Raw genomic sequence first — 21,034 nt, 5'->3', positions numbered from 1 at the left:
CGACCTGTGTCTTTCCCGGGCACGGGAAAGTTGACAGTGAAGAACCCGGAACTGCGCCATCTTGCCTCCGTTCGTCCAAACAAAAAGGGTGTTTTCGCCCAAGGACACAAGATAAGTAAAGGGTAGTACTTTAAATAAAACATATCACCTGATCTCTAACTACTAGCCATTCCCATTAGACAAAACCATCTCTCTCCTGACAGTATAGATTAAACATGATGAATGCTGCTGGAGTTCCGGTAATAAAGGCTTGGGTTCTAATCAAGGCTGGAAAGAACAGAAAGTCTCTCAAGTTAGCTCAGATGAAAGATGGAATGTATGTAAAAGAAGCATTTGGGCCAGGTGCGGTGACTCACGCCTGTAATCCCAGCACTTTGGGAGGCCGAGGTGGGCAGATCACGAGGTCAGGAGATCGAGACCATCCTGGCTAACACAGTGAAACCCCGTCTCTACTAAAAACACAAAAAAATTAGGTGGGCCTGGTGGCAGGCGCCTGTAGTCCTAGCTACTGGGGAGGCTGAGGCAGGAGAATGGCGTGAACCCAGGAGGCAAAGCTTGCAGTGAGCCGAGATCACGCCACTGCACTCCAGCCTGGGTGTCAGAGCGAGACTCCATCTCAAAAAAATAAAATAAAATAAATTAAAATAAAAAGAAAGAACCATTTGGAGCAAAAAAGCCATAGGGGCATGCAGGTTTTATAGACATGAAAATTCTCAGTAACAGAAGAATCTCCCTCCATCTCTCAGGGTGGCCTCTCCCATTTCTGCTTCTTGGTCTCCTCTATCTCTCACCCACCAGCCACTTCTTAAAAATGGCTTGACCTGGCCACCAGCCACTGACCTGAATCTGTAGGCTCTTCTGCCTAGGCTCTCCTTCTATGACAATTGCCTCTAATTATCCTATGGGACAGATAACCTGGACTTTGGTCACATCTTTCATGGTGAAGGGTTGAGCATGAGGTTTATCCTGCATGTCCTTTCAGAGGCTGTGGGCAGGTTCAGCAAATTGACCTTCTTCATGGTTTTTTTGAAAAAAGTAAATGAAATGTTCCAAGTAAGGCACTTACAACAAGAGTAACAATAGCCCGAGACATAGCAAAAGGCCAATGAATAATAGTTACTCCAGTCAAGTTGCACCAAATATTTATTTTACTTACATGAATTCAACCATGGGAATCTTGCACTGGAATGGAGGTGTCCAGGGAATACAGAGGCAGACTATAACAAAGATGGAAGAGACTTGTTAATCACTCCAAGAAAACAGCTGGTAATAGCCAAACCTCTTTTAAAATTCGCCCCTCCCACCCCCTCCCCCAACCTCAATAGGAATAACTGAAAGTAATTAAGAGTGGATGGTAAAATGGAAAGGATATTTAGGGTATGTGTGGCTATAAAAGTTGGGTTAATGGCCACCAGATGTGAAGCTCTCTGCTTCTTCCACCTCCTCTTGATTTCTCCATACCTGTGTTGACCCACCCTTATTGGATATCAAAGAAAGAGCTCTAACCTTTAACCACTTCCTAGTGTCTGGCACACATTTAAAATAAGTGTATATTCAATGAAAAACAATGAAATGAATGAATGGACAAACAAAAGGGAAGTCCAGGGCTCTCTGCCATCATTGTATAGGATGCCTGCAAGAAACTTTCAGTCGTTCTGTCTCTAGAAAACCTGAAAGTATGAGGGAGTTGACACCCCACAAGACCACCCTTATCCAATGAGGCACAGAAGCTGGTGGGAAGATAAACTTCCCCTCTGAGGTGCATTCCTCATGGCTCCTCTGTGAATCTCTAAGGGATCCACTCCAGTTGTTCACAATAGTGAACAGCTTGATAATCACCTTTCCTTAACTTTTCCTCCTTTCCTTCCACTCCAACAATGCCCCACTCTTGTTCATTGAGAACACTTCTCAAAATAAACCAACTGCAAGGAAACAGCTGTGCCAGGCTCTGTTTTGTTTGTTTGATTGAGGCTTTTATGTGGGAGGCACTGTCGGGGGGAAGGGGATGGGATGTATAACACACTTATGAAATTATTTGCTTGAATTTTCTCCTCTCAATATATACTCTCCCTGGGTATTTCATTCTCTCCTGTGGATTTACCGCCACCTACTTTCCGTTGATTTCCAAATCTATAGCTGTAGCCAAGACCTCCTTGCTGAGTGTTAGACAAGTCAACTAAATTTTACATAAGAAATTTGACTTCAATATGTGTAAAAGTGAATGTTCCAACTCACCACCTACCGTTTTCCTTCTGCTATATTACACATTTCTATCCAAGGTATCATCATAAAGCTTATTATTTGGATTAAAAAATGCATACATGCTTGAATGTTTCATTCTCCCCTGTATTGACTGTACTGTTCCAGTAGTGAGCTCAGGCTGGAGAGAGAAAATGAGTTGCAATTGCAATAGACCAGTCTAAGGTTCCAGTACTAGCAAGAGAGAACACAGGCATATTTGACATAGATTTGGGGAATAAATGTTCCTGCAAATGGGTAGAACAAAGAAAACTAAGAGAGTACTTACATGGATTTTTTCCTACTCACATAGCAAGATCATGGTCGAGATAGGCTGGAATCCCGGATTGCTGACTACTCTCTGGTCCAATATTCTTTTCACTATACAATTCTGTTTTGTCCTGAATTTTAAAAAATTTTTTCCTGGAACTTTTAGAAGAAGCTCAAGGTAGCTAGGGAGCTACCCTTTTGGAGTAGCAATTATTTCAAAGTACAATCCAGTTAAAATCCATTAGGTTGAAAAAAAAAAGCTGGTCAAGGAAGCAGAGAGCAGGACCCATCAAATCTGTAGAATGGAGCTATGAACTAAACTGTTTACAGCCCCTCGTGAAAACCAACTGTAATTCTTGCCCTTGAGCTCCAAAAGACGCCCTCATATCCTACCAATACTGTTTATTTCCTTTCTTTGCAATCAGAGCTGAAAATCAAAGAGGCCTCTTAAATCCTGACCTATTATATTTCAAAATTCCATAGTTTCTTTTTATGACATTCAAATTGAAAGTTTTGTAAGGTGCTAATTACAGCTAGACATTTATTATTTTGTTTGTGTGATTTTATCTAACTTGTGGCCTGTAAAATTATCCTACATATGGATAGCAAATGGCAAAGATTAATCTTTAAGTGCATATAACAATAATGAATATATAATAGGCACCTCCTACATAATAAATATGTTGAAATGTATAAGGTGTACAGCTCATATGAATTCTAACAACTTTTCAATTATTTCATAGAAATCTTAATAATGAGATAGTTAAATTATTTGAGTTGAGATTTTTTTCCAATTGGACTATTTATCTTTTTTAGAATAGGGTACACATCTTCCAACCCCTCTAATGTTTATAAAAATCATCCAATAACATATTGGGATACATTATTTCTTATAACACCTTTGGACAACTGTCAACTTGGGCTGTTTTAGCTAAAATGCAGCTTAAGTTATTTTAATAGAGAAGGGTAACTTGCCATTGGAGCAGTTAACTGTTACTCAATTTGTCATAATTTGGATAATTGGGAAAGTCTTTATCATATTTTAAAAGAACATTTTAAACAAATTAGTAGCAAAACTAACATATAAATATGCTAACTGCAAGGAACTACTACCTATTAGGTGAGTTGTTAAAATACGATTGCATGTGCTATCCCCAAATTAGCACTTACAGAATTTGATAACATTAATATTCTATATTTAAAGTGCTATGCTTAGCGTTTTGCAATTTATAACATGATATAATATTATAGTGATATTAATAGAAGTTAAAATGTGTTTAACGCTAAGTGCTTTACATGATACGTCATTAGATTCTCAAAACTACTTCATGAAGTATGTTTATGATCATCCCTAAATTATAAATGAGGAAACTACAGCTAAGAGAAGGTGAGAAACTTACTCACATCTGCCAATTACAAATGTATAAACCCTTTAACCTAACAATCCCACTTCTGGGATATTTTCCTGCTGATACTTGCAAATACATAAAATTACTTATGTATAAGACCTTTTACCTCCATGCTGTTTGTAATAGAAGAGACTGGAAACAGTATTGTATTCATAAATAGGTTAAATAAATTATAATATATGCATATAGATATATCATACAACTGGGAAAAATAAAAACAATAAAGGGGCCTTTCATGTGCACATAGAGAATGGTCTTCAGGATAAATTTTTAAGTAAAAAAAGAAAAGTGCAGTATGATGTACATAATGTATAAAATGTATACACCTTTTATGTAAAATATAAATTTCTATTTTTTGTCTTCAATTTCATAAGTCTGGAATATACGTAAGAAACTAAGAACAGTGGGTACCTATGGGTGCATGTCACAGAGAGGGGTTGACAGGGGGAACCAGGCAGATATATGATAAAGTTAAGACAAAGATGTGTCACTGTTCGAAATTTTATAATAAATGTATTGGTTTTTAACACATATGAGTGTATTCCCTGGCAAAATTTGCATGAAAAAGGAAAGGAAATAAGAAATGGAGTGGGGTAAGATAGGCAGGGTAAGCAGGAGAGAAATTCCTCAAAATGACACAGGCAGCAAGGACCACAGCCAGGTTTCAAACCCTGCAGGTCACCCTAAAGCCTTGCTTTCAAGTACTGTCAAATAGTGACTCTGAGTTCTCACAATAACTCCATGAGATAGCATAAAAGAACAAACAACCTGAAAAAAAGGTGTTCTCAAGATTACACAAACATTAAAACTGCAAGTTCTGTATTATTCCTACTGCACCACAGCCGCAATAATGAACATGACAATTATACTGTAAAAATGCTATAAAATTTTGACTTGGTACTAATTCCAACTCACTTTCCCTTCAGTATGTTTATTTCACAGGTTTAATTGTAGAAAACCAAAAATAAGCAAGGGGTTTTTTAAAGGAAGTATTGAAACAGACAGTCTGTATATTAGTTTCCTGTTGCCGCTGTAACAAATACCCCAACCTCAGTGGCTAAAGCAACACCAATCTATTATCTTACACTTCTGAAACCCAACACAGATCTCAACAGGTTGAAATCAAGGTGTCAGCAGGGATGCATTCCTTCCTGGAGTCTTTAGAAGAGGCTCTAAAGGGTTCTCAAGAAATCCCTTTCTTGTCTTTTTCATTTTCTAAAGTCTGCTCACGTTGCTTGGATCATGGCCCCTTCTTCCATCTGCATTGCCAGCAAGGGCAGGTCAAGTCATTCTCACATCATTCTGACCTGTTTCTATTTTCATATCTCTTTCTCTGATTCTCTCTTCTGCCTCCCTTTTCCATTTTTAAGCCCTTGTGATGACATTGAGCCCTTCTAGTTAATTCAGGATAATTGCCTTATCTGAAGTCAGCTGATTAACAACCTTCATTCCCCTTTGCCATGTAAGATAACATATTCACAGGTTGCAGGGATTAGGACATGGGCATCTTGGGACCATGAGTCAACCTGCTACGGCCCCTTATGCAACTTGAAGGAGAGAAGCATGTCTACATTGAGCAGTGTATTTTATGGGATGTTAGTGGATAAAACCTAAAAGTAACAGCATGTTCCCTTGTCAAATATGTTTGGGGAAGCTGGTTTAAACCAAAACCAGGTTGCTGTACAATAGGACTGCAAAATTTTTGATATGTTAATGTGCATGGTGAATCGCCAAGAGTTTATTTTCTGAAAATATTTGATGTGGAATTCCCTTAATAAATTTCCAAATATTGGCCCTTTCTAAAAATTTTAGAGTAAAATGTTAAACATATAATTTTTTTTAATACATGGCTGTATTTTCTTTGCTAAAATTGTATTAGATGTTTGCATTTTCATTTTTAAGTAAGGCTAGGTTGTGGCTTTCTTTTGGGGTGTAATTTCCATTTGGTTTTCGTATTTTTTTCAAAGGAATTTGGAAGATTTGGCTTCTTGAAAATATTCTTGCATTATCAGGATAATTTAGGTGTTATCTGCCCTATAACACCTAACATTCAAAAGGAGTGCCCTATAAAACCGTTCAGCCGAGGTATCATTTTAAAATTTTTATTCATTAATTATATATATATATATTTTACAAGATCTAATTTATATATATTAAAATTAATAGACTTCATTTTAGAGTAATTTTAGGTTTAGGGAAAAATTGAGGAGAAAGTACATTGAGTTCCCACAGGCCCCTTCATTCCCCACTTCACTCCCCTATACAATTTTCCCTATTATTAACATCTTGCATTACTATGGTATATTTGTTTCAACTGATGAGCCAATATTGATACATCATCATTAACTAAAGTTTGTAGTTCATATTAGGGTTCATTCTTGGTGGTGTATATTCTACTGGTTTTGTCAAATGTATTAATGACATGTACCCACCATTATAGTATCATACAGAATAGTTTCACTGCCCTAAAAATCCAGGGCTCCACCTGTTCATTCTGCCCTCCCCTCCCTCTGCATAAGCCTGTGGCAAATGCTGATCTTTTGACTGTCCTCATAGTTTTGCCTTTTCCAGGTTGTCATGTAGTTGTAATCATATAGTACATAGCCTTTTCAGATTGGCTTATTTCACTTAACAATATGTATGAATGTTCCTGCACATTTTTAGTAGCTTCGTAGCTTATTTCGTTTTATTGCAAAGTAATATTGCGTTTTATGGGCTTGCCTTCATTTATTTATTCTTTTGTTTATTGAAGGACATCTTGATCATTTCTGTGTTTTGACAGTTACAAATAAAGCTATATAGACACTAAATGTACAGGTTTTTGTGTGGACATAAATTATCTATTCATTTGGCTAAATATCCAAAACAGCAGTTGCTGATTGTATTGTAAGAATATGTTGAGTTTTGAAAAAACTGCCAAACTGTTTTCTAAAGTGGCTGCAGCATTTTGCATTCCCACCAAGAATGAATGAGAGCTTTTGTTGCTCCACATCGTCTTCACCATTTGTCAGTGTTTCGGATTTTAGCCATTCTAATTTATAGGTAAGTAGTGATATCTCACTATCATTTTAATTTGCAGGTCCATATTAAACTATAATGGTAAGCATCTCTTTGTATGCTCGTTTGCTACCTGCATATCGTTTTTGGTGAGATATCTGTTCAGGTCTTTTGCTCATTTTTAAAGTTGGCTGTTTTCTTATTGTTGAATCTTAAGAGTTCTTTATATTTTGGATACCAGTCCCTTATTAGATATGCTTTTTGCAAATATTTCCTCCCATTCTGTAGTTTGTCATTTCATTCCCTTGACAGTGTGTTTGTAGAGCAATTTTTAGTTTTAATGAAGTAAGTCCAACTTACCAATTTTTTTGATGGATCACAATTGATGGATCACAATTTTGTTTTATGGATCACTAAGAAATCAGTGCCAAACCCAAGGTCACCTAGATTTTTTTGTTGCCTTCTAGGAGTTTTATAGTACTGTAGTTCACATTTAGGTCTATAATTTATTTGAAACTAATTTCTGTAAAAACTGTAAGATCTCTGTCTAGATTCATTTTTTAGCATGTGATGTTCAGTTGTTCCAACATCATTTGTTGAAAAGATTATTATTTCTTCACTGAATTGTCTTTGCTCTTTTGTCAAAGATCAGTTGACTACCTTTGTGGAGATCTATTTCTGGGTACTCTATTTTATTCTATTAACATATGTGTCTCTGTTTGCACCAATACCACAGTGTCTTGATTACTCTAGCTTTGTAGTATGCCTTGAAGTTGGTTAGTGTCAGACCTCAAATTTTGTTCTTCTTCAATATTTTTTTGGCTATTTTGGGTCTTTTTTTATAATCTGCTTGTGGACAACCATAAAATGATTTGCTGGTACTTTGGTTGGTACTGTGATGAATATATTGATTAATTTGAGAAGAACAGACATCTTGATGATGTTAAGTCTTCCTATTCATGTACATGTAATATATGTTCATTTATTTAAATATTCATTAATTTTTTCATCAAAGTTTTGTCATTTTCTTCATATAGATCTTGTATATATTTTATTAGATTTATACCTAAGTGTTTCATTTTCTTTTTTAGTGCTAATGTAAATGGTATTGTGTTTTTAATTCAAATCCTGTTGCTTGCTGGTATATAGGAAATCAGTTAACTTTTGTATAGCAGCCTTGTATCCTGTAACGTTTCTATAATTGCTTAATAGCTCCAGGAGTTATTTATTTATTTATTCTTTGAAATTTTCTACATAGACAATCATATCATCTGCGAACAAAGAAGGCTTTATTTCTTTCTTCAAATCTTTATATATTTTATTTCCATTTCTTGTCTTATTGCATTAGCTAGGGGTTCCAATATGATGCTGAACAAGAGTGGTAAAAGCAGACATTATTACCTTGTTCCTGATCTTAGAAGGATACCATCTATTTTCCCACCATTATGATGTTAGCTATTTTTTTTATAGAATCCTTTATGAAGTTGAGGAAGTTCCCCTTTATTCCTAGTTTACTGCGAGTTTTCATGATGAATGAGTGTTGGATTTTGTCAAACTTTTTTTCTGCAACTACTTATTTGATTTAACTGATTATATAATTTTTCTTCTTTGGCCTATTGATGTGATAGATTATATTCATTAATTTTTGAATGTTGAACTAGACTTTTATAACTAGAGTAAATCCCACTTGGCTATGTGCATAATTCTTTATATTGTTAAATATGATTGGCCAGTATCTTATTGAAGATTTTTGCATTGATGTTTATGAAAGATATTGGTCTTTAGTTTCCTCTTTTCATAATGTTTTTGTCTAGTTTTGGTATTATGCTAATACTGTGTCATAGAACGAGTTAGGAAATATTCCTTCCATTTTCTGGAAGAAACTGTAAAAATATAGTAGCATTTCTTCCTTAACTGTTTGAATTCACTAGTGAATGCATGCAGGTCTGGTGCTATCTGTTTTGGAAGGTTATTAATTATTGATTCAATTTGGTTATAGATATGTGCCTATTTAGATAATCTATTTGTCCTTGTGTGAGATTTGGTTATGTCATTCATGAAGTTGGTTCATTTTCTCTAGGCTATCAAATTTACATACAGAGTTATTCATAATCCTGGTATCTTTTTAAATAGTAGATCTTTGACAAATATTTACATTTATTTTCTGGTTACTGGAATAGTGTGGATGCTTCCTTGATTTATCTTTGTTGAGCCAATTTTAACAACTCATCTTCTTAGGAAGTTATTATTTTGATCTATATTTTTAAATGTATTGACATAATGTTACACGAAATATTTCTTCTAGCTCATCTAATCTCTTAACATTTATATTTATAACTTCTGTTTTATTTTAAAAGTTGTAGTTCTCTTTCTTCTTGTCTCTTCTTTTAAATACTTTCAAGGAAGAGGGGTAACTTTAATGCTCTGAAGAAGTTTTTGATTATTAATTGCATTTTGTTTTCTAATTTATTAAATTCAGTTGTTATTATCATTAGTTATCTAATAATTTTACTTGGATTGTTTTGGTGTTATCTTTAGTTTCATAAGTTAAATATTTAATTTATTTAAATTTTTTATAACTTTCTTGTTTAATAACCAAAATATCCACAATGAGGTTACATACTTTTGTAAATGATTTGTAACCTTGGGTTTGAGTTGCTCTAAAGTTTGTATGTTTTAGAATTTCTTAAGATTTTCTTTATGGTAATATGATAAATATTGACAAATGTTTCCATAATAAAAAAGAACATGTATTTGCTATTTGCTATAGATTATACAGTTTTACATATGTTTATTACATGTACTGATTAATAGTTTCCATTTCTTACTTTGCTTTCTCTTCACTTTCACTACATTTAAAGATCTAATTCTCTTCACTTTCCAGAAACAACTTTTAGAGATTTTTTACTTCAGAAGTCTAAACCTACAGGATCTAGACATATGACCAATCATATTAGATTTTCAAAGTTTGTCCTGGCTGCCTTTCTCAGATGGAAGAATGTGTAATTGTTCTGGTGGCCATTGGCAGTTTCCTGTCAAGGGAACACAGACTGATTGTTTACTGTATAAACGAGTTGCTGGGACACACTGAATTTTCTGGTTTAGAATTTGATCTCCACACAATATAAACAGCAAAGCAGAAAAAAGGGAAAAATTATTTTCTTCTGTGTTTCCAAGGAATGAGATCTCAAAGGCTACAAGGTAGCCATCCTATGAAACAGCCAATAAACACTCAACAGCCAACATCTCATCTAGATTCATTCTCTGTAATATCCTCATCAACCTACTACTCTGCATCCCACCATCATCTCTGGTCTGTCTCAAGGCCCAATTAATTCAGACCAGGGCCCGTGTAAGAACTTCCTAACTGATGGTTCTGCTTTCTATCGCTGTTCCTTCCTGTCATTTAACCCCAATAATCTATATTCCTAAAGCACTACTCTGAGATAGTGTTCCCTTAAAATCTCCCTACACGATGAAGCCAAAACTTCTTAGACACTAGATTTCTTTGATAATAGGACCAGCCCTCCTTCCCAGCCTTTTCTACCTACCCCTTTCCATTAACTCTCATGATATCCCAGTCATAAACTCATGAACTGCATACCCATTTTTTACTTTCTCATCATGAAACATTGTTAAGCTGAAAATCTTTTGTTTCCTACATTAAAAATTGGGATACCTAAAGTCATGGTTCCATAAGTACCTTGTGATGTAGTAGGCATTGTAGCAAATGTTCTACATGTATTATTTTCACTTAATCTTCACAACATTTTGATGCGATAGGCATTGTTACTGTCACTGGCCATTTAACACACAAGGACATGGACACTTAGAGCAGCAAAGTCTGAATCCAATGCATACTGGGTTAAGCATTATGCTGTACTCTTCCTTAATTACCCTGCCAGGACCAAGAGAATCCTTGCAGCCTAGACTAATCACTCACATAAAGTGGGCACCCATTATATAGTGAATAAATGGTTGAATGACTAAGGAAATGTGAAAAGACATCTTAAAATGCTTTAGAAATGGTAAATTACTATGCAAATATTATATGTCATCCACAAAATCACTATTGTTAAGCTGCTTTTATGATGAAAGTTGATACCTTTTTTCATTTATTTCTATGCCTTGTATTAATATTTGCTAAGTGAAAACATTGATCTAGGTTTTTGTCAATTGTTTTTCCTCCAAAGCCAAGCAGAAACTTCATCTTCCATCATGTGAACACCCTGTCCAATTGGCAAATATTGACAGTAAGAAAACATCATGTTGAAATTAGCCTTCTATTCCTGTATATTATTGAAAAATCAGAAGTACAAGACCAAAGGTTGCAGAGGAGCTGTGTGCGCACACCTGTGTGTGTGTGTGTGTGTGTGTGTGTGTGTGAGTGTGTGTGTGTGTGGGCGCATTTGCCCAACGTTTTCAAACATTTAGTTTTACTACATTTCCTCTTTCTGACCTGGTACAATCTCAGACTGCATACAAGCAGCAGATGTCAGTGTTGTGCAACTTTCAGTCTGACTGCTTGCAGAGGCAAGCTGTTCTTTGTTGCTTAGAGACAGAATCAACAGTCACTTGTACCCACAAACAAACACCCTTAGGTGCTAGGTAAATCGTAGACGTCCCCCACAAAGAAACTGTAATTTGAGAAATTACACAACAACTTATCAAGATGTAGCTGTGATTCAAAGGTTGCAGAGGATGGGCACAGGATAAATAGTGGAACCTATCGCATTTTGCTGGCCCAGAAGGAGATAGGGACACCCAGAAAGCACTGGTTTGGCTCCTTTTTCACAACTGTTGTGAGCCAGAGCAAAGGAAAGTCAGACTAAATCAGCCTTGTTTGATGAAAGAACAGTGCTTTCTATTTGCAAGTCATGTGGTCAGATGGCCAAACTCCTAATATGTCCTCAAAGCCCAATATATTCTGGTTCCTGACTGATTCTATAGCTTTCTTGGGAGCCACTCTGCTTCCTTTCTCTCCGCTGCAGTCACTGCATTCTTCCCAGCTCACAGGCTCTGCTTGTAATGCTCTTGCCACATGCCCCTGTCTCTCCTTTAGTGTCTACTCTTCAGATCTCAGTTCAAATTGTCCCTTTATCCTGAAAAGTCAGGCTCCATACATCAGGTCTTTCTTTTATGGTCCCACAGTACCCTCCATAGACTTATCACAGCTTTTAATTATATATGTGTCTGATTGTTTAATTAATATCTGCACCCAGCTCCAATAAAAGTGCCAATTCCATAAAGGTAGATTATGTGACTTTTTTGCCCATTACTGTTTCCCTAGTACCTAGCATGGTACACGGCATATGGAAGATTCTCAATACATAAATGTTAAGTAAAAAAAAAAAAACTTTAAAAGGTGAATGAATGGATAAATAAGTAGATTGGCGAATGAACAAATATGTGAATTGATTCCATCTACTCTTCCTCTGAATAGACAACGACGTACCAGTGAGTGAATACAAGGTAGACTGGCTTAAGAAGAGAATAGTATCTCAAATACTTGGAAATAGAGTGATCACTACTGTTCCAGGATTCTGAGAATAACTCAGCAGGTTGAGAGATTGACTTGCACAAATGGATTCTGACTTGGGCCTACATTCTGGTGGCAGAGCTTGAGTTCTCCCCTGCAGCAATGAATTTCTGTATAGCACTTCTGAATGCAATCATCGCATACTGGTCTTGTATCAGTAACGAAAGGGGATCAGGTTGCAAATATGTGAGGAATACAGGCCTTTCTTCAGAATAACGTATTTGGAATGTATCATGTGAAAGAGAAGAGCTTATAGACAAAGAGAGAGATAAAGGGGTTGACTTTTTTCTTTTACGGTATATACCCAAAGGGGAGAAGAATCTGGCTATTTTTCTTTCTTCCACAAGATGGGGCAATCAGAATGAATTTAACTACAAAGGAGGCCTCACCAGTATATGTCTTTTCCATGTTAAACAGCCCTATTCGGTCAACCAGAAAAATGAAGCTGGTTTTGAACTTGTTTATGCAACTGTATAGCGTTTCCTGAAAACAGTAGGCCTGGGATAGACAACAGTTAGACTGGAGGGGAAACCCTAGGGCACATGTCCACTCCATATTGGAGTCAAAGGGGTGTTGTCCAGCTTCCAGAACCCCCAGCATTCCAGCCGCAGGGAGTTGTAAGGGTCTCTGGCTCAGAAACAGGTGCTGCAAAATTGAGCAAATTTACCATGCAGAAACATTTCCTCACATTAGAAGGAAATTCTAGATGAGATATAATGATGTCTACTTTGAACTAAATTATTGTAATATAATCAATCACGGTGTACAAATTCCAGTTCTTAGTATCTTAGTCTGCTGCTTACAATCTGCAAGATGATTTCATTCAGTGGAATATTCCACAATGCATTAAATCAGGCCCTACATAAAATAATTATGACACTAGAGTTTTTTTATTCTACCTATGACCTATTTGCAAATAGGTCCGTGTCTCACAGGGTCCCACTGAATCACATTGTTCTGGAGAAAAGAATGCCTCTTCCTGAAGTTCTCTCGCCTGTGACTCACCCTCTCATTGGCTCAGACAGGGTTAAGGGTCCATACCTGAACCAATCTCAGCTGGGAAGATAGGCGTGGCTTATCGCCTTAACCCAATCAGAATCCCTATGCTGAAGCCAATTGCGCTCAAACCCTCCTTGCTAAGAGTGGGAGAGCTGTACCTTATACAAAAAGAAAGCCAGGACAAGGAAAAAATGGGGAGATCATAAAATATACCTGTATTTTTTGGAGTTTAACAAATTAGAAAACATCGTCTCTTTTAATATATAAAAATTTATGAGAGTTCTAGGCCAATCCTGGTTGATACACAGTGATTTTTAAAAAGCAATAAACCATCGTAAAATGTTCTGAAGAAGGCCTTAGGCATTAGCTTTAGAAAACTTAAAAACTAAATTCATAGATATTACACGAGCTACACCTGGTGCCTAAAAAGCAGAGGATTGCTCAGTAACCCTGGAGAATTCAGACATTTAGAGCAGGCAAGTGTTAAGAGGTGGGAAAAAATACCAAGAACAAAAACATCCACTTAGGTTGAAAACTTGCTAGGTCCTTTATATAAATACCTTCAAGAAGTACTATCCAATAAAACCTCCGAAGGCATTCTGTCTCCTCAACCACTCATTTTTTCAAGCCCCTCTGTCCTCATTACTACAAGCATTTGGAGTGATAGAACCTCCCTATCTCACAAGGTTTTGTGACAAGTAAAGGCAAGAATGTGCATAAAAGGCTTTGTTAATGTAAATGTTCACAAATGTAAGAATTATATTGCTGAGAACTTTATGCATAGTTTTTAAGATGCTGTAGAAAAAAAAGACATATCTGCCAAAAAACAGGTTCTACATTGACCTTAACAAATGAGTGGATGTCAATTACATATAGCTCCCTTGCACCAGCCTCCTATTTTCCCACTTCATCAATCTCAAATCTCTCAGATGTTCGCCTAATGCACTCCACATAGTACACTCTGAACTTCTTGCACAACCCAAATAGTACACATGGATCCATATGCCTGTTTTCAAGATTGGCTAATTGGCCTCATTTGCACAAGAAACTATTAAGAACTCTAATAAAAGTCAAAAATGTTGCCACACTTTGTTAAAGAGCTAAAGGTTCTGAAATGCAATGCCTGTCACCACTTTATGATAGAGCTGAATCTGAGAGAAAAAACTCTTACAAACCCTTATTGAAGGATAATTTTCCCAATGGGCACAGTCTTAGGAACAGTTGGTACCAGGGACTCCAATGCCACCAAGATTCTCTCTTTTTCCCAACTCTGCTTCTCTGCTTGCTGGCTTCATTCTTTCCATGCAAACCAGTTTTCTCAACATAGTGAAAAACACGGCTGTCTAACCTTCCATGGATGTAAACTTCTGTCTCCTATTTCCAATTTGAAAAATTCTGGGAAGAGATTGGCCTACATTGGGTTGGATGTCCAGCCCTTTATCAATCAATCATGTCCAGGGTATAAGATCTAATCAATGCATTGCAACTGTAAACAAATATGTGTAGTTGGGAATATAGGAGCTCCACCCCAAAAGAGGGCCTATTTTTACAAAATAAAAGAATACTTTGTCCTGGTAGTGGTTGTCCTGGGTAGGCAAAAGATTAGTGTCTACACAAAAAGGCAGAGTTGGTAAAGACATGAGTCTGCCCCTGTAAAACAGGACCAGTCAAAAATTTCCCCAGGTCTGAGATTTGTTTACTCTATAATAAGAAGAAAACACCTGCTTATTTCACCAAACTGTGGCAACAATCGCCTGAAACGTGTGTGCATTGTAACTTCAAAAATATTAAAACATTTCAAGGTATGACTGTGGCTATTACTATCCATATAGTTAACTAAATTTCCCATTTTTCACATTGATGCCTGGAGTCAGACTGACACAGCAAGTAGTTTGAACAAATTGAAGCTCATCTAACATTACAGGCTGTGAGTACACTCCTTCTCAAGCCATATTGCCGTCCAGCTGTGTGTGGTTATTATGCCAAGTTCATCAAGAGATATTTGAGCTTCTCAGGGAGCAGGAGTAGGGGAAGACAGAATGAGACTCAGATGGAAGGAAATAACTCAACCAAAAAAACTCTGGTTAGTTTACTTCCTAGAGAACTTCCTTCTACTTCCAAACTCTTAGTCACTGTTCTATCTTCCAGACAATTATCAGCTAATTAATTTTCATGTGGACAAAGATCACTGTTTAATAGGTCAGCAGTGTATCACCTTGAAGTGAAAATCAGCAAAGGAAAGAAGGGTAAATGATAAAAGGCATCAATAGTATGATGTCTGTCCTAAATCAACACTGGGAATAGGGATTCAGTCACTGGGCACCAACTTCACTGCTAATGAATGATGAGTGACTGACTATAATACCTAAGGCTTGTTATTTCTGTGCTACCTTTCTCTTTACATAATATCAAAGGGAAAGCCCCCAAATAATGATAATACATACCACTTATATTGCACACTACAATTTCCTAGGCATGTTCCCATATGCTATTTATCTAAAATGGTGCACTTACAGTCTATTAGAAACATCACTGAACTTGCGAGCCTTAACTACTTGCCACTTAAGCAGTTTGGCGGCCTTGGGAAAAGTCTTGACTTCCATTTCTTCATTTGTAAATTGGGGATAATAGTATATTTTTCAACATGTTAGCATGAGGCTTGAATGCAATGATTTATAAGTTTTCTGTAAAGTGTGACATAAACATGAATAATTTTTCATAAGGGCCTAGTGAAGATCTCAGCAAAGGATGCAATGAAAATAAATCCTATGTTTGAACTTAATAAAACCTGAATTCAAACAATGCCAAGGACTTGACCCAAAATCACCCACAGGTAGGTGAAATGTACAAGGCTTCCAGTTCCAAGCCCTCTTTCCTATACTGCCTCACCGATGATCCACCGGGGTGGACATCAATATCTTTTTTCTGAAAATATATCCTTTATTCTATTATGTAAGCTAGGGAAAGAAAATGTAACTGAAGACATAGAATGAATCATCCAGCAATTAGTTACCCTGCGTCATGCCTCTGATAATACATAGAACAATGGCTGTATTTCTTCAGCACATAATCTGTGTCAAGCACCAGACTCAGCAGTTTACATGCACTAAATAATTTAATCCTCAGAATTACCCTATGAGTTAGATGTGATTAGTGTCCCCATCTTGCAGATGAGGAAGGTGAGGCACATGGGAATTAAGTATCCTGCCCCAAATCACTTAGCGAATGGCAGAGTGAGTATTCAACACAGACAAATTAGCTTCTGTGTCTGTGATCCTAACCATTATGCTAGGCCATCTCCCAAGGACAGCAAGCCTAGTGCACCATCTGATTCTACCTTTTAAAAACTCAAAACAAGAGAAAGATGGATTTTATCTAGAGTTTTGAGCTATATCTCATGTATTTCCAGAGGTTTTCCGACCAGTTTCTGGCTTCATACTGCCCAGCATTGATCTGAAATATCCATCTTATCAGCATTGATCTCAGGGGTTTAAAATCATTTCAAAGGCTACAAAGCGAAGCACTTGTCCTTCTGGGCAGCCCCACCTCCTGTCTTGCTTTGTCAGTTTTAGCAAATGTGTGTTCAGGCACAGTCAAAGGCCCTGAGCAGAGACTCGTCAGGCTCAGCACCATCCTTGCCTTTCCCATGTGGGAAGAATGCTTCTCCAGAAACAAGGTTGGTCTTGGAAGTTGACTGTTCCCCAAATGGCAAGAGAGAGCAGCACAAGGGAGTCACACTGAAAGTGATTTTAAATTACACAAATTCAGCGAATACAGAAAGAGAAAGAAAATTTAAATCAATGATACTAGACCGTGCTATACATTAGAATCATCTGACAAAGCTTAAAAAACAACTACCAAAATTTGGCCCACTCTGGAACAGCTAAACCAGAATGCTTGAGGACAGGACCTTGCTTTAAATCCTGCAGGCATTTTCTACACTTGGCCAGTGAACTTGAGATAGGAACAACTCTCCCTTTGGTCTCAGTTCCCAGGGGCCTTTCACAGTATGACCATCTCGCTGCACTGAGTGTAATTCATAATACAGTATAAAATTGTATTTAGCATATAAAATTATTATGTGCTAAACATTACTGAATATATTACACATTTATAAATATATTTAGGTATATTCAGTTGTTTTTTTATCACCAAGATGTCATTAGTACAGGTTTAAACTCAGAGGATGCAATAGGCTTTGCTACTGTATCAAGTTAGCTGAAGGATAGATAGAGGAAATGTAGGTATCACACCATCTTAAACTAAGTGGGAAGCTAGGCAGCCACCTAAATACGCATCTTTTTTTGTCCCCTCATCTATTCAGGACAGGTATAGCTACTGCACATGAGTACCAATGTGAGTTCACCATCTTTATATGGAGAATCTGCAGCCTCAGTTTGCTGCCAGTCTTTAGACTTTCTGGTCTCATGAGTCATCCCCAAACTCATTGTTGTCCCTTTCCAGGAATAGTCTCACAGATGGGAGTTAAAGAGCACACAGGTAGACATACCAACTCTGTAGTTTCAAAGAGCTGGTACTGTAAGAAGACTGGTAGCTCTTGACTCAGTTCTATCTCTATCTCTATTTTTATCTATCTCTATCTCTATCTATCTCTAAATCTAACTATCACCTATGTATCTATCTATCTCTATCATTTATCTATCTATGAAGAGAGATACTACCAAACAAGTAGGCTGTGAATACCTCTGTATTTGCAATATTTTGAAAAGTACTAGCTGCTGTGAAACCTAACCTCTAAGGGAGTTGCAATTTTGCAATTAAAATTAAAAATTTAGTTCTACCAGTTAGTTCTACTGAGATTCAATCAGTAAATTTAGCCTTCAGCCTGGCCGACGAGAGGTTCTGATTTAATTGGGCAATAGCAAGATAATTCAGAGATGCATGAAGCACTATAATGCTTCTCTGGTGAGCACATGCAATTGCTTACTTCTTTGTGCCCATTACACAGAGGCACTGGGAAAAGACCAGTAAGAGTTGTAAGAGAAAAGCGGATTAAGCAATCCCAGCACTGACCGGACTAGGGGCTTTGCTGGCCATGTTATTGAGGAGCAAGACCTACACCTGGGCTCCTGAAGCTTCCTGGCCAGGCCAATCAACAGATTCCTAAGACTCCTGCCCTGGGTTTTGAAGGCCATAGGCAGCCCCAGGTTCTTATTTGTCAAAGGGCACACATAAGAATCTCAGTCCTTCACGCTTGGTGGTTACTGTGGCTGCGTGTCTCGAAGATGGTCCCTGCTCGCTGCTGGGCAAGAGGCCCTTCCTAAACATCAGTTGTCAACATGAAACCAGTTTCGTTGTGGGCAAAATGGTGTTTCCTTTTCCCAGTACCAGCACTTTGCTAAACCATATGTCCACAGGCCACACAAGTCTTACTTATTTATTTGTTTATCTTTCCAGAAATGAACTCAATGGGTCTGCTGAGACTCAAAGGCCAAAAAAAAAAAAAAAAAAAAAAACTTATAAAAGCTATAGAGTACAAATAGTCCTGTTTTAAAAGCAGGGGGGTGGGGCCCTGCCTGGAAAACAAAGCCCTACTTTGAAGACTTAGCGATTCTAATTTGGAGCCATTTCCCACTCCCAATTCCAAATCTGCATCATTAAACCATGAAAGAGTGAAGAGTAATAATTGTGAGCACGCTGAGTATTTCTTAATGATTTTCTGTCTTATACCCAAAGCAAATAAGCCAAATGCTTACTCAAAGCCTAGTGGGGGAGTAGGGTGAGACTTGGTTTTGCAATTTCTTTTTTTTTTTTTCTATAGTCTTTCTTCTTCCACCGAAAGTGTCTATAAAATTTTTAAAGGAAAGTAGGTTGCTAAAATGTACTTAATTTGCCATGATAGATTGAGTCCATGCTTCAGTGACTGTAATTGAATCTGTGACCTATTTCTTTAGTAAAGTAGAAATAGTCTCTGGGGTTTTTGTCACTACCATCTTTTAATGAAATTCAAAAGACTGTCAAAATGTCTACACTTTTTCTTCTGGTTGTTAATGTTATTACTTTACAATTTGTTACTTTTTAATTAATCTTAATAAATGTGTACACACTCTACCTGGCCATTGGAAATGCTAGACATTGATTCTTCACTCCCTTAAAGCCAAGCAAAATTAACAGGACAGAAAGGGCACAGCAGCCAGGAAAGGTCTTCATATATATTTGGTTGCGCTTTTAAAAAATATTTTGAGGCATCAGTTTAAGGATCTGCCACCAAGAAGAGGGGGTTGTGGAGAGTCAACAGCAAAAGGCTGAGGGGCTCTGCCCATGGCTGTCCTCTTCGTGCCACCACTAACTCCTCCCACTTTGCTTAAGGGCTGCAAATGTGGTAAGCCGACAGCCTGGGGGAGCAATATTTTATTGACAAAATGTAAGAGAAAATATGTTCGGCTGCTTTTAAGCAGTGGTGTAGGAGGGTGTTACAGAACCAGATGGTCTAAGTTAGTCTTTCTTTTGCCAGGATGATGGGAAAGCCCTGCCTTGCTCTGCAACTGAAATGGTGGTGGCTGCTTTGCCAATGGACGGTTGGCTGTGGTTTCCAGGGACAGTTGTTCCTCCAGATGCGAAGTGCCTGAGGCTCTGAGTGAGTTCTGAAATTCTTCTGCTACGGTGTCTGGGGTGGGAGTGGGGAGAATGCCTTCAGGTATTTGCCATGATGGTGTTAAAAGGGAACTTTTGCAGCAGTTCTCAAAAGTGGCCCAGATCACAGCATCACTTAAACTACTGAATCTGAAATCTGGGAATGGGGCCCAGCAATGGTGGCCCAGCAATAGTTCTGTTGACCACTTTATTGTGAACCATCAGGCTAGAGAAAGGAGTTAAGGTGGCTGGAGCCTGGAGGTGGGGGTAATGGATGGAAGATGAGTCACATTAGAGAGAGATTGTGAATTCTCAGGAGTGCTCATGTTACCTAACTATACTCAGGGCTTTTCTATGTCTTTGCCTGTGATATTCCTTTGGCTAGAAAGCATCATTTCCCACTTCCTGTTTACCTCTTCCCTATCTCTATTTTTCAAAGTTTTAGCCATTTTCCAATGGCATTTGGAGTATCTCTTACCCTATAGTCTTTTCTGACTACTTCAAGAGCATTTGGTCTGTCTTCTCACTGAAACCCCAAGGCTGTGACTTTTCTTGCAGCATCTAGATTTAGCCTCGTTTCTCTAGAGAACAAATCTTTTGAGGGCAGGTGGTCTGCCTGGTCGTTAGTGGATGCTCGTAATGCCTATTATGATGCTAGCAACACAGGAGATGTTAAAATGACTTTTGAAACATAGAAATTTTGATTCAGTTGAATATGTAGACAACCACCAGCTAATCTCTATTGGCTTGGTAAGTACTCCAGTTCTCCCCTTTGTCTGGTAATCAAAGTAGACCTCCACTCATGAACCAATGAATGGATCACATGGTCAGAAGGTTCTAGAAACACAATGGTTCAGTTTGACACACACTTACTGAGTAGGCTGCCAAGTCTGATGCTAAGTGCTTGGAAATAAACAAAATACTTGTTTTTGTAAATAAACAAAAGTCCTTGTCTTTGTAAAGCATACATTTCTAATGGGAAAAGAAC

The 21,034-nt window shown here is 37.5% G+C and overlaps 1 long non-coding RNA gene across 1 annotated transcript in view; it reads right to left on the bottom strand.

Moving 5' to 3' along the window:
- The window catches only part of LINC02911 (long intergenic non-protein coding RNA 2911), a 56,223-nt gene extending 40,160 nt beyond the window's left edge, over positions 1-16,063 (bottom strand). Inside the window, exons 1-2 of the long non-coding RNA XR_014485103.1 lie at positions 15,967-16,063; positions 1,157-1,217 (exon numbers count right to left, since the gene is read on the bottom strand). This is a non-coding gene — a long non-coding RNA (long intergenic non-protein coding RNA 2911). The remainder of the gene's footprint in view (positions 1-1,156; positions 1,218-15,966) is intronic.
- Between the last annotated feature and the right edge of the window lie 4,971 nt (positions 16,064-21,034).

Source organism: Rhinopithecus bieti, unplaced genomic scaffold (assembly GCF_001698545.2).
Source record: "Rhinopithecus bieti isolate Rb0 unplaced genomic scaffold, ASM169854v2 scaffold_13375, whole genome shotgun sequence".
NCBI classification, from domain to species: domain Eukaryota; kingdom Metazoa; phylum Chordata; class Mammalia; order Primates; family Cercopithecidae; genus Rhinopithecus; species Rhinopithecus bieti.
Note: the sequence above shows the minus strand (reverse complement) of the source record. Positions and strands in the feature narration are given on the sequence as shown.